The sequence below is a fragment of the Leopardus geoffroyi genome, chromosome D1 (assembly GCF_018350155.1).
Source record: "Leopardus geoffroyi isolate Oge1 chromosome D1, O.geoffroyi_Oge1_pat1.0, whole genome shotgun sequence".
Classification (NCBI taxonomy): Eukaryota; Metazoa; Chordata; class Mammalia; order Carnivora; family Felidae; genus Leopardus; species Leopardus geoffroyi.
In genome coordinates, this window is record NC_059329.1 from 9,468,119 (window position 1) to 9,481,758 (window position 13,640).

The following is a 13,640-nucleotide window of genomic DNA, read 5'->3' on the forward strand; positions in this document are numbered from 1 at the left end:
GAGCCTGGTACAGAGTAAGCACGCACGAAATCCCTGCAGAACGAGCGAATAAATGTAGAAGTGAGTGAAGTGCCATCGAGGAGAGGGACAGCTTGTCTTGAATGGGTGCATCTCTTTTTAGAGGCAACCAAGTCACAAAGTCATTCAGAGTAAAATTTGGTGAATTAGGTGCGACAAATCAAACCAGATACATATGTATTATTTTCAAAGCCAAAGCCTGATTACAAAGTCATGCAACAAATTTTCTTAAGGCTCTCCCGACCCAGTACTCCTCAAACTTGGAGGCAGAGGTCTTACTTACGAGCTGGGTGGCCTAGGAAGTTCCAGAGTCCCAGGTCCCTTTCTTTTGCAGCCACACCTTAGCCATTAGAACGTGCTTCTGTTACACTTTACAGCTCTCCAAGCACTTCCTCACCTGTTAGCTTGATCGATTTTCAAAGCCAAGCAGTATTATTTATTATCACTTTTTTCCAAGTGATAAGTTAACTGACTATCTAATTTCCAAAGGTAATTAACAACGAGGCCAGGCCTACACCTGGTTCACGGTTGTTCTCAGGGCTCACTGCCTGTTTTACGCTTTCCAGGTATTTTGCATTTGCATATTCTTTTCTTTTAAGTTGGTTTAAGTTTATTTATTTATTTTGAGAGAGACAGAGAGAGCATGAGTGGGGAGGGGCGCAGAGAGAGGGGAGAGGGAGCACGGTTAGTGCGTAGAGCCCGTTGCAGGGCTCGAACCCTCAAAACCGTGAGATCATGACCTGAGCCGAAATCAAGTCAGATGTTTAACCGACTGAGCCGCCCAGGCTCCCCACTGTATGCATATTCTTTAAGAGCTTTTGACGGGATGTGTGAATCTGTTAAAACTTTGCATCTTATTGGCCCCAGTCTTCTCATCTGTAAAGTGAGAGGATAAAATTAAATAATCTCTAAGGTCCTTTCTAATGCTAAAATCATGTGGATCTCTGAAACTTGGCTGTACGTGCACCAAAGACAGAAGCCTGTGTCTCATTCGCCTTGCATTTTTCCTGCAGGATTTTACACAGGGAGAGTGCTTAAGTGAGGCTGACTGGCTTTGCCTTGCCCAAGGAGGAAGCTGGAACATCCTTTGCTCTCACTGAGCCCAGTTCTTTTTTTCTTAATTTTTTTCACGTTCATTTATTTAAAGGGACAGAGAGCATGAGCAGAGGTGGAGCACAGAGAGGAGAGAGAATCCCAAGCAGGCTCCGTGCTGTCAGCGCAGAGCCCAACACTGGGCTTGATCTCACAAACTGCGAGATGATGACCTGAGCCAAAATCAAGAGCTGGATGCTTCAACGACTGAGCTACCCGTGTGCGCCTGAGCCCCGTTCTACGCGCGCGCACACACACACACACACACACACACACACACCCCACCAGCTGCCCTAGGAAGGAAAAGGCCTATGGAGAAACAGATAAGAGGATATCTTATATCTGAGCTGTCTGGGCCAAAGGCGCCCAGAGGATCCGTATCTCAGATTTCATCTTCATGAAGTATTCAGCGAGCGCTCCCTGGAGCCTCTGTGAGCGGGGTTTCTCTCTGCAGGCAGATCCCTGTGCTCAGATCTCTCTGTACCTCTCCCATCCCTATCTCGTCCTCTCCCAGTGTTGCTGTCCCTGGGTCTTTGCTGTGTCCCACCCAGCACTGGGTCTTCGTCGGTGTCTTTCTCTGTGTGCATCTTCCTCCAACCTGCATATGTCTGCCTCTCTCCCTGCCGCCATCGCCCCTGCCCAGGAGGTGGGGGTCCTACCCTTTGGCACCCCAGGGACATGGGCCCGCGTGGCTCTCTTCTGCTTTACCTTCCAGAGCGCCATGTGCCTCGGCAGGGAGAATCCTCAGGACTGTGGGAACCAGACGTCCAGTGCAGAAGACGCGCACCAACCAGGGTGCCCAGAGGGTAGGGTGTGGGGCTGAATTTGCACCGAAAGACTTGTAGATACAGTTAAGGAGTGGGGAAAGAAAAACAGCTATGAGGGGAGATGTTGGCTTACAAAACACCTGGGCGGGGCGGGTGGGGTGTGGGCAGAAGCCCCGAGTGGGGAAAGAGAATAGTCGGGTGTTTACCTGGAGCCTCTGGGGGGAGTCACCTGCGGACCGGCAGCTCCTGGAAGGTAAGTCTTAGCGCTGACTGCCGTGCACCCATCCCCCTACAGGTAGGCTCTGCCCTGGCCCACCACCTGCCCCCTGTCCCCCTGGAACTTTCCTCTCCAGAGAAGGTCCCCACAACACCCCCCTCTGCCACCTCTGCCCTCGAGGATTCTTCAACCCCTGGCCCGGCCAAGATGCCTGTTTTCCCTGTGGTTCAGAGGCCACCCAGCCGGAGGAGGGCAAGGACACGTGTGTCTGCCTGGGGCCTGGCCGAGTGTTCCAGGTACATTTTCTGGTGGTGGGACCCAAGGACGCGCTGCATTTCCGGGACTGTTTTGGTCAAGTTCAGCTCCGGTGTAACCTGACCAGGGTTAGCTCACATTTCCAAGTGACGTGGGGTAAGATGGCCAGGCAAAATACAGGCTGCCCACTTACACCTGAATTTCAGATAAATTAGATAATTGCTTGGCATAACGTGTCTCAAAAATTGGATGAGACATACTTATACTAAAAATGTATTTCTTGTTTATTCGAAATTCAAATTCAATGGGGTGTGCTATATTTTTACTCACTAAATCTGGTAACCCTACTTAGAGGAAAGGGTAGAGTTGTCCTCCATCACGACGACTCCCAAATTACACACCCTGACCCAGATCTTTCCCCTCGAACTTTCCCTGTAAGCCAACAAATAACACACGTGAATCCTTCCTTTCCTGAAATTCCCAAGTCTTTTTGACCCAAGTGTTAGCCCCAGCTGGACCCTAACCAGCATGAGCCGGTAGCCTTCCCCTGTCACCTGACGCCTCTCCAGCCCTGGTGAACCTTTAATTCCCCTCCCCCGCCTTTATCTTCTGGCCCATCTCAGGCAGTGTCACGGCCAAAGGGGTGGTTCACCACAACCAGGTAGCAACCAGCCATCCCTCCCTCCGCAACCCACAGCCCAGCGATGGGCGGTGCCCCTGCCCTCCAGGCTACCAAGATCTTGGAGAGCCAAGGGGCTGTGTCCAGCGGGAGCCTAAGAACTGCAAAGACGGGGCCACCTGGAACCAGGAGGGGTTGTGTTTGACCGAGGACCAGTGGAGCCACCACTGTGCCCACGAGGTAGGAGGGGTCTATATAGCACACCCCCAGCTCTCCTGGCCCCTCAGCCGATAGTTCACATGCCCAGTCCCCTAGCCTCTGGGCTCATTCCACTCCCCCATCTATGGAAACATGGACGCCTGTGCTTATGCTCTAAAGCTGGAGAGTTGGGGGGACCCTCCCCCAGAGAGGTGTCCCTAAGAAGGTTGAGTCTCTGTACAGGTGTGTGCCACACCAGGAGATGCCCACGGCTATGACGCAGGCCTGGGGCTCTGTCGGTGCTGGGGACAACGCTCAAGTGGAATGTGTGGTGCCCTGCGCCTAGAGGGACAGGGACACGCCCTGCAGCTCAGTTGCTCTGATGGCATCCCGCAGGTCTCCACCACTGAAGGCGCCGGGAGCCAGGTACAGTGCCCGAGGCCCAGCCCCACGCTGAGCAGAGACCCAAGGAGCCAGCGCTCGTGGCCTCTGCTTCCTCAGAAGGGGCGTGTGTGACACGCCTGTGCAGAGGGTCCTGGCACCTACTCACTGAACCCCATCATAGGCACAACGTCTAGTGCCAGAGCAAAGGCCCCGGCGTTGATTTAATTTCATCCTGCAAAGCTCCTTGAAGAAGTGATTTGTTCATGAAGGAGGGGGAAACTCTCTCGGGAATCTTCCCACGTGGGTGAAGGATAGCATCCAGATGAGACGTTCTCAGATCACTGGCACCGCGTCCTCCCTCCATCCCTGTCAGGACGCGGACAGGGCTCGGGGGAGGCCCTGTGCTTGCCCCACCTCCCCGTGGGGCCACTGTGTCACTCACCAGGTCTTACGGGAAGACCTGACATTAGGCCTCCTCGTTCCCAGGAATTTTACCTCCTGGACAGGCCTTCCCCACCTCGTGCTGTGGGCCATCCCTGCAACTTGGACCAAAGGCAGAAGCCCGTCCCTCTGTATGTGGTCAGGATGGACGGTAAGACCACTGCACAGGGGGAGGCCACAGGCTCAGGACCGCACGTGGGCGATCCTCGCCCTTTTCCGTGGCTCCCTCGGGCAGAAGCTGGAGGGTGACACCCCACGAGGTGATCCCTCGACTTTTAGAAAGTTGAACCCAACCACGTTCGAAGCAGGCCCTGCGTGTTGAGGGAGATCCCTGCCTTGTCCTAGGGACTGGGTTCCTGGGCCTGATCAGACCAGGTCATGCACTCCTGCGTTCCCTCGGCCTGCTCGCCAGAGATCCCAGGCCCCCAGGACACGATGCAGGTGAGCAGCGCACCTGGCACTTGTTGGGTCTCCTCTCCCATCTCCACCGGCAAGAATCTGCCTAAACCTGACTGGTATTCTTCACGTTCTGTACCTTGCTTGCCCAGAAAATTCTAGGGAAGGACATCTGGCCTCCTCTTGGTCAATGAGCCTCAGCTCCACACGCCGTGGGGATCTGCCGCCCCCAGAGCCAGGCATCCGAAACCCCACCGTCTGCCTCCAGATCAATGATACGCTTGCCTTCCTGGTGACCCGTGAGCATTACCCCGAGTATGACCTGTGAGTGTCCAGAGGACACAGCCCTGCCACCATCGACGTATTGGAGACGAGACACTCCTATGCCCGTAGCCGCCTCCAAGAGACAACATACCGCCTCCTTTCTCTGTCCCCAGGGGCCACTTCTACAACACTCTGGGGGGATTTGACTGGGGGCGCCTCCGGGCCCTCGCTGAGGAGTCCCAGCTCCAAGATCAAGAACCCTACCTCTTTCTACAGCAGTTCCAGGAGCCTGGGGTCTACGTCTTTCGTCTGAGCGGCAACAGGCATCGGAAGATGGTTTGTCTGTGATGGTTTGCCTCATTTAAGACCCTAGCCCATCATTTCCCACTTGCCTTAAAAAATACTGCTTCATAATCATCGCAGACAGATCCCCAAGGAAGGAGATGCCCAGGTTGTCCCTATCAAAGCTTCAGGCTCCCACAGTGATAACAGATAATTCTGGGGGTGCCAAGCGTTCACTCCAACTTGTGACGTATAAGGAGGGGAAGATCGTGAGGATGAAAATAGCCCAGGTGTCCAGACATCTCTCCCAGCCCCCTGCCTCATTTCCCCTCCTCCACTCCCCTCTCTTTCATCCTGAAGGCACATACCCCGAGCCCATCTACACAAGCTTGTACCCGTGTGACCTGCATATGAGGCCACCACCGATCCAGATGCACTGACTTGGTCACACACAGAATTTAGCATCTCATCCTGTCTGCGCAGCTCCTAAGAGGCTGTGCTGACCTTGCCCCAGAACGTGCAGACAGCTGCTCAGTTGCTTCCTGTGAATTCGTGTCCTGGGAAAAACCCAGATTCTGCTCCCCTGAGGTATGCACAAAGATCTGGACTCTTTGGTTCGTGCTGACAGGCCCGGGGTCCCGCTCCGTCCCCTTGCCAGTCTCTGGCAGACAGTAGGACAAAGGCTGAACAGATTTCTTTCTGCCCAGTACGTCCGCACCCTCCCGCCAGGGGGCCGGTGCTTTGGAGAAGGGCCCTTCGCCTCCACGACTCCTGGGTATCTCATCCAAACTGGCATTGCCAAGATCCCCAGGCCCCCAAAGAGGTCTGACTGGCCGGAAGTCCTGGGGGAGATTGTCCTGCTCCTCGGGTTCTGTCTGCTTCTGTCGGTGAGTAAAATGGACAAGTGACCTCTGAGCCAGTGGGCAAGACTGCCTCTCCAATTCCACAGAAGTGGGTCTTCAGGGGCCCCTTTTGCGGTAGGCATTATAATAGTTGCTCAGGTGCAAAAGTGACAAAGGCACAGCCTCAGGCCTCTAGCGATCAAAGTTCCATCAGGAGAACATAGACAAGGAAACAAGTGAATGTCAGGAAACATTAGGGCACTAGAACGAAAGCGTGTCCAGGGTGCCCGGCTGCACGAAGGAAGGAGGTGACTGTCCTCCCGTGGGTCAGGATAGACTTGTCAAGAGGTGATCCCTGAAAGAGGCTTGAAACATGAGACGTGGAAGAATGCGGTCCCTGTAGGAGAAGAGGGGTTGGTGAGCTGAGGGCTGGGAGAGGAAATGGGCTAGGGAGGAGGGGTAGGGATGAGGGCGGGAGTATTATGTGTGAAGGCGCAGGGGCACGAAACAACATTGACCTGCTCAGGGAGCCAAACACGGGGGTGCAAGCAGAGAGATGAGGCTGAAGCTGGGAGAGACCAGAGAGACCGCATGGTCCCATGGGCCCTGCTGGGCAGCGGGGACTCATTAAACCTTTTGAGCAAGAGAAAAACTCTAGTAAGGCTTTTATTTTTAGTCTAGCGATGGGGTGAAAGATAGAGATGGATTAGGGAGGAAAACCACAAAGAGAGAGACTGTTGGAATGGTCCCAACAAGAGAAGATGAGGCACTCCCTAAGTGTGGCTGAGCAGGGACCTCGCTCCTCCCAGTCGTCAAAGAAGATGCTTCCCCCCGTCCTTCGCATGACCACATTATATACCGTGTAGATTCAGTGTCACCGCCTGAGCTGGGCCAGGAAGGCCGCTCCCAGCCCCACCTTCAGGAAGCATCAGCAAGGATACAACCTGGATGCCTACGTTTCCCCAAGACCTGGGATGACATTGGTGAGGAGGGGCCCATCACACCAAGACTCTGATACCCCCAGGGTTGGCGGAGATCACGGTGAGTGACGGAAGTGCCAGAATCCCAGAAGTGTCCCCAAACCCAAGTGGCCAGATCCTGCTTCCTTTTTTCACGTTCCTAGGTTACTCAGTGTTCCCTTCTCCTCCATTCATTTATTCATTTGCTCCGTAAATATTTATCGAACGCCTATCGTATGCCAGACACTGCCTGATTCTAGAAGTGCACAGTGTGAAGGGGGGTAAGGACATCCAAATAAAAGCTTTCCAAAAGAAAAGTAACGTAACCATGTACAAAGTGCCCAAGTTAGAAAATTCTACCTAGAGGAGCAAGTTGCAGAAGGCATTGATGCGTCACGCTGAGGTGTTTCACCTTCTACCCTTGCTACTCAAAGTATGGTCCTCAGATAGCAGCCCTGGAATTTGTTTGTTCCTCTCCAACTTAAATGTGGTTATGAATTACCTGGGGATCTTCTCCTGCACTGGGTCAGAGATGGAACCTACAATTCTGCTTTGCAGTTTTTTAATTTATTTTGAGAGAGACCGAGAGAGCGCTAGTGGGGGTGGGGCAGAGAGAGAGGGAGGAATCTCAAGCCTGCTCTGCACTGACGCTGTGGGGCTCGAACTCAGGAAGCTGTGAGATCATGACCTGAGCCAAAATCAAGAGTTGAATGCTTAACCAACGGAGCCACCCAGGCACCCCTAGAATTCTGCATATTTAACAGGGTCCTCAGTAGAGCTGGAGCTGCTGGTACAAGGACCACACTTTTAGCCGCAAGCCTATGTCTAGACCATTGATGGTCGGCGGGAAGAAGACACAGTGGAGATCTGCAGGGAGCCTCATCTTTGCCTTTCAGGACAATCTTGTTTCCCTTCCCCTGACAGGGGGGCGCTGGGAGGCTGAGGAGCAGGTAGACCTGGAGTGGTTTGACCCAGAACGTTTCTTTGCGATCCTGCTCAGGCAGTCTGTGTCCGTGACAACCCAACTCGGCCAGACCAAGGAAGAGGTAAGTGGGAGCAGCTGGAGAAGTGAGTGGGGCTGGAAACGCATCTCAGAAGGGAGCTAGTTGCAGGGTGTAGGACCTGAAGAAATCCTCCATCTACCCATAAGGAATCAGGAAAAAGAGGAAAGTATAAGGGAAGGGAGGCAGAAGATTTCAGATTGAATTTAGGGCTGATTTTACGAGATCTGGGGGGCCTCAGATCAGTGATAGGGAATCTATTAGGGCCACTTCTGGAGCCTCTCCGATCCCCATCCCAGGTCCTAGGTTGCCCAACTGGCATGAACAAATTCAGGCCGGTGGGTGACGGGCGTTGGGAGCAAAACAGAGCACACTTGTAGTCCAAGCATCTTAACTGGGCCAGCGGTCTGTGCGTGCCCGGACCTGCCTGGGCTGGTCTTCACCATTCCTTCTGAGGGTCTCCGGGCCGTGGCGCCCCTCCACCAACGGGCAGCAGAGGGCGCTGTGATCAAAGCAATGAAAGCGATCGCGTGGCTTCTGGAACAAGTTCACAGGTGAACTCCGCCCTCTCGCACAGCTCAAACTCCTGTGCCTCAGACTCCTGAGTGAAGCCCGTTCTCTCCGGCAGCTGTGGGGCGCTGAGCGTCGCATCCCAGCCTCTACTGGCCGGCTTCTGGGGAGCCCCTCGAGGGAGCTGCAGCAGGTTGGGATGCGTTCACACCTTCCCGTCCGGTCCCTGTGCCCAAATGTGACTCTTGGGTCTCCCTGAGCCCCGCCTCTAATCCCCCCTCCCCCCCCCCCACCGCCCCCCACTCCTCCTCCAGTCTAACTTCTCCCCGCCCCGTGACCCCTCTCCAACTGCCCCAGGGCTCTTAGCCCCACCCCACCCGCCACCCCTGGGGCTTTGTCACCCCTTTGCCACTGCTGCGGGGCCTGCCCAGAATGTTCTGGAGCAAGCTGGGTGTCCGACCCCTGGGCCGCTGTCCCTGGCGTCTGCAGCCCTGCGGGCAAGCAGGCAGTGTTGTCTCTGACCCCAGGCTGCTGAGGCTGCTGCCAGGGCCGCGGAGGAGGAGGCGGAGCGCAGGGGGCGCCTAGCGGGTCCGTACGCAGCAAGCCTTAGTCACCAGCTGGGGCTCCTCCGCCAAGACCTCCGTGCCAGGCAGGAGCAGTGGGCCTCCTTCTGCTCGGCGCTGATGGCAGCTCGGCGGCTGCTGAAGGCACAGGCGGGCTCCAGGCCCGCCAAGTCCTCCCAGGCTGGGCCCAACCCCGAAGGGTGTGTATCCACTGAGGCTGAGGCAGGCGTGATGAGATCTGGCTTAGGGGAGGAGCGAGGATGGCTTCGCGGGGTCCCGAGCCGGCCACGCCGCCGACGTGTCCTTTCTCCATCCCAAACTGCGCTTCCCCTTATAGGCCTACCCCTGTGGCCCTGCAGGGAAACCCCCCAGCTGGATGCCGTGCTGAGCCGCCTGTCCCAGACTGTGCTGCAGGAGGGCCACCGCCTGAAGGCCTGGGGCGTCCTGGGCACCGGCACTGGGGCAGAGCTGCTGCGGCCAGGTGCGTCCCGCTCGGCGTCTGGCCGGGCTCCCCAGGAAACGTGGCGCTGCGTTCAGGGCAGCAGGCCCGGCAGAAACGTGGTCCCTCCCCTAAGACACCCGGCAAGGGAGGAGGGGAGGAGAAGGGCATAGCAAAGTGGAAACCCCCAAAGTTGGGAGGGACTTCCTGTGCGGTGCCCCGGGCAAACGGCTGTGCTGCAGAAAGAGCCTCAGAAATGGGAAGGACAGAGGAGGAAACCAGCAAAACTACCACAAAGCGTAGCTTTACATCTAAGGGAGCACTTCTCGAGAGCACAGCCTGACACATGGGTGCAAGAGGCCACATTTGGAAAATGCTGGACTTCTGGAAGTGAAGGGTGGGAAAAGGATCCTCTTGGGTTCTCTGTGGGCACTCCGAGTTCAGGGAGTCCCCAGCCCCATCAGGTCACCCCACAGGCTGTCAAGACCATTTTCCCAGGGTCCTCCCGGGCACTGCCAGCCTGCAATACGATGCTATCGCAATGTCACGTCTTCAGTGGGAGAGCATGCCCCGCACTCAGCAAAAGACAAGATCCCCTGCCCTCTGGGAGCACTTGCTGTTGGGCTGTGCATGGGGTTCTTACCAACTCCTTCCAGGCACCAGCCCAGGGAGCTCCCAATCTGCCCCCTTGGCCTCACACCCAGGGCTGAGCTGTTGTTTGACTTCCCGCAGCCTCAGCAGGCCCTCAAGGGGGCGCCGATGACATCCGTGTGAATCCGGTCACCAAGCTGATGGTCCCCAGCCCCAACTGTGCAATGCTTCCGGCCAGTGGCCATGCAGGGTCCATACCTCCTGGCTACTTCGTCCACCCTGACACCGGGAGGGTGCTGCCTGAAGCTGGAAACCTGGGGTACGATCTGCAGGGAGCTACCCTGGTGCCCACCACTGACTTCGGTTCCGGTGAGACCCTAACCATTAAGTAGCACCCGCCCACCCAGCCCAGGTCTGCTGGTGCCCTCTGGAATGAACCCCCAGGGGGCACGGGGCAGGGAGCAGGGCTCTGTCCTTGCACGGTGGGGTGTGATGACGAGCAGAGCAGTAAACGCCTCCTCCCCCTCCTCATTTGAGCATTGTGGCTGCAGAGGGTGCCGGTTGGAGAGGGCAGCTCGGTGAAAGAAGGCTCTGCAGGGCTGGGGCAGGGAGGCCGACATGTCCAGAGGACCAACACCTCCCTGTCTCCCTGTCCAGGTGGCGTCCGAACGTCAGAGGCTGCCATCCTCCCCTATGTGCCCTATCCGACCTGCCCCGCCACAGGCTCCCCTCCGACCGCCTGCCTGCCCGTCCTGCAGCCACGAAGGACGTCACAGATGGGGGCTGTCATGACAGACCCTGCAACTGGCATCGAGGTGCCCGTGCTGGCTGTGACCCTGCACCCTCAGACGAGGCAGTGGCTCGCTCTTGGGGGCACGTACTGCAACCCTCTCACCAAGACCTTGGCCCCTCTAGAGCTGGGGGGCCCCATGGAGGATCCAGTCACTGGAGGCATCTCGCCAATCCTGGGAGTCGGGCTGGATGAAGACACAGGTGTCCTGTCAGCCTCAGTGCTGTGCTCCCAGCCTCTCCTGTCCGCCCTTGGCCTCCCGTTCCCCCTGCACCCCCCGTGCTCCGGTCCAGGCTGCAAACTCCACCCCAAACCCCTCTTTCCACCCTTTCTCCTCACTCTGCTCTTACCCCACCTTCGTTCTGCATCCTGGCTTTGCTGGCCCTTCCCCATCTCCAGCACAGTGTCCAGGGGGGAAAGAGACCCAAGCTGACTCTGCAGTAAAAGTAAGGAGAGGTTTTCAACCAAGAAGGGGCATTTGCTCCTCCCACCACCTCTCTACCCCTCGGCCCTCTCCCCTTCCCCCATCGTCTAGTCCCCCACGCCTGTCGCTTACTGTGTGCAGGCCCTGGCTTTCCTTCATTCCTCATATCCCTGCATCTCTGCTCAGACCCCCTTCTACCTCACCCTCTGGGGTTCCAGGTCAGGTGCTTGCCCTGGGCGGGCTGCGAGACGCCTCGGGGAACCTTATGCTGCCTGGCGACAGCTTCGAGGAGCCACTGAGCAGGAAGACAGTCCGGCTCCAGGGAGCTGCGCGACAGGAGGGCCGGACCGTGCCCCACATGGGAGGATCACAGGCCCTGCTGGATGCCAACGTGCTGGTGGCCCAGAGGCGAGTGCTTGCTGTGCTGCGCAGCTACCAGGAGAGGCCAGGGTCAAGGATGCAGGGGCTTCTGGAGGCTGCCATCAAGGACATGAGACAGGCACTGGCCTTGAGTCTGCACCATGTCCTGCAGCAGGCTCGGAGACTGGAGCGGCAGCTGGAGACAGCAGGTGGCATCGCGGCCAGCGGAGGAAGGCTAGGTACCTGTTCACCTAGACCTAGCTCTCAGGCCCTGAAATCCCAGGCCCAGGCTGACCGGGTGCTTGGATACTCTCATCTCATTAGCTCAGGGACAGGACTGCAGCCTCACAGGTCAGGTACACACGGGACCAAGGGAAGAGAGAAGGGATGTGATGACTTCATGTCCGACCCCATGAACGCTCGGCTTGAAATCTGCCCTCTCTCGCCAACCCTGCTGGGTCTTACGTTCTGTTTGTAAAGTGTATATTCTCTCGTTATTTCACAGGGCTCCCAACACCATAATGTGTTATAACACGCACTTTGCACTGAGGAGTCTGGGCGGTTCAGGGAGTTTAGTGACTTGACCAACCAGGGTCCTACAGCTAGTGAGCTGCACAGCCAGGCCTGGGTCCTTGCCTCCCCTCCCTCCCTTGTTCAACCATAGCCTCCAGCTTCCCATTCATAAACTCAGGAAAGGAGTCACCCCTGCCTCCACCTCCCCTCTACCTCTCCTAATACGAGGACGAGGATGGGCAAGGAAAGGAAGTAGGAGGGACATCTTCCTGGAGCTTATCTCACTCATTCTTTCTAGAAGCTTCTGCCCATGATGTGACAAAAAAGAACCAGGGTGTGGGGACAGAACTGACTTGAGTTTGAAGCTCTGCCCCACCATTTATTAACTCTCTGACTTAGTTTGGGCAAGTTACTAAACCTCACTCTGCTTCTGTTTTAACATCTTTAAAATGAAAATAAAAATAGTATATACTTCAGAGTTAGTTGTACACCCAAACAAAATGTAATATATGTGGACTTCCTAGCTCAGGTTTCTGGTATATAGAGAGTGCTCACGAATATTTGTTTCCTTCTTTTATCTTTTTAGTGTGGCCTGGAAATTGTTCTCAGCTTCTCAAAAGTCCTGTCGTCACTCACTTTCTTCATTCTCAATTCAAAATGCTAAGCTGGGCCCCAAAGGAAACAAATGCAGTCTTTCTAGGGAAGCCTCTATGGTCAGCGTCAGGGATATAGCTCTTTGAGCCCGGAACTTGACCCTCCACTCCCCTTCTCTGCCCCCTCCCCTTGTCTTAGGAATGATGTGCTATCCAGGGACAGAGCTGTGGGTCCCAGCCCTCTATGGGATGGAGATCCCAGACCCTGAGGGCTCGGGGCTCATGGTGCCCATCCTGGGCATGGAGACTGATAGGAATTCTGGTGACCCCACACCCCTGGCGGGTTCGATGGAAGATGCGGATGGCAAAGGTAGGAGGGAACTGGGGGCTTGCGAAAGCCCCAGGGGGATCTGGAATGTGACTTAGCCCCGGGTACGAAAACCCTGGAAAGCTCAGGAGGGGTACCCCCAACCCATTTGCTCAGGAACCACACCACAGGGCCATTCCAATGCCTCCACTAGGGCTACTGGGACCCAAAATAAAGTGCTCAGAGATTCCAGAACCCCGGGACCACAGGTCATTTATCCCCCACTGAGAAAACTGGGTCCTTTCCAAAACCAGCACTTCAGAACCTCACCCTCAGGGTCTGTGGTCTCCAGGAAGCTCTCCAGTCCAGATCAGAACCTCTCAAAGGGCAAAAAGGGTTCTAAGGGCTCCTTTGGCTCCATTCCAACCTTGTCTACCTCTTTCAATGACCACCCCTCCCTTCTTTCCCTCTTTCCCACAGGTCTTGTCCCAATCTCGATTGGGGCTCAAGCCATAGACCCCTTGACTGGGGAACCTGGTCCTGTCATTGGTGCTCAGACAGATCCCTGTTCCGGAGTGGTGGTGCCCATGGTCCAGATGCTGGAGGCCCTACCTCGGGGAGTGAGTGACCCCAGGCTGGTATGTAGGAGCAGTTTATGCTGTAATATGCAGCTGCGTATTAAATACCCTCTATGTTCCAGGCACAGTGTTGGGTGTTGAGATACAAAAACACTAGACAGGGCTCCTACCCTCAGGAAACTGGCCGGCCATGGCTTCCCACCATGATCATGGTTTGTAAGGGTGTTAAGGGAGCAT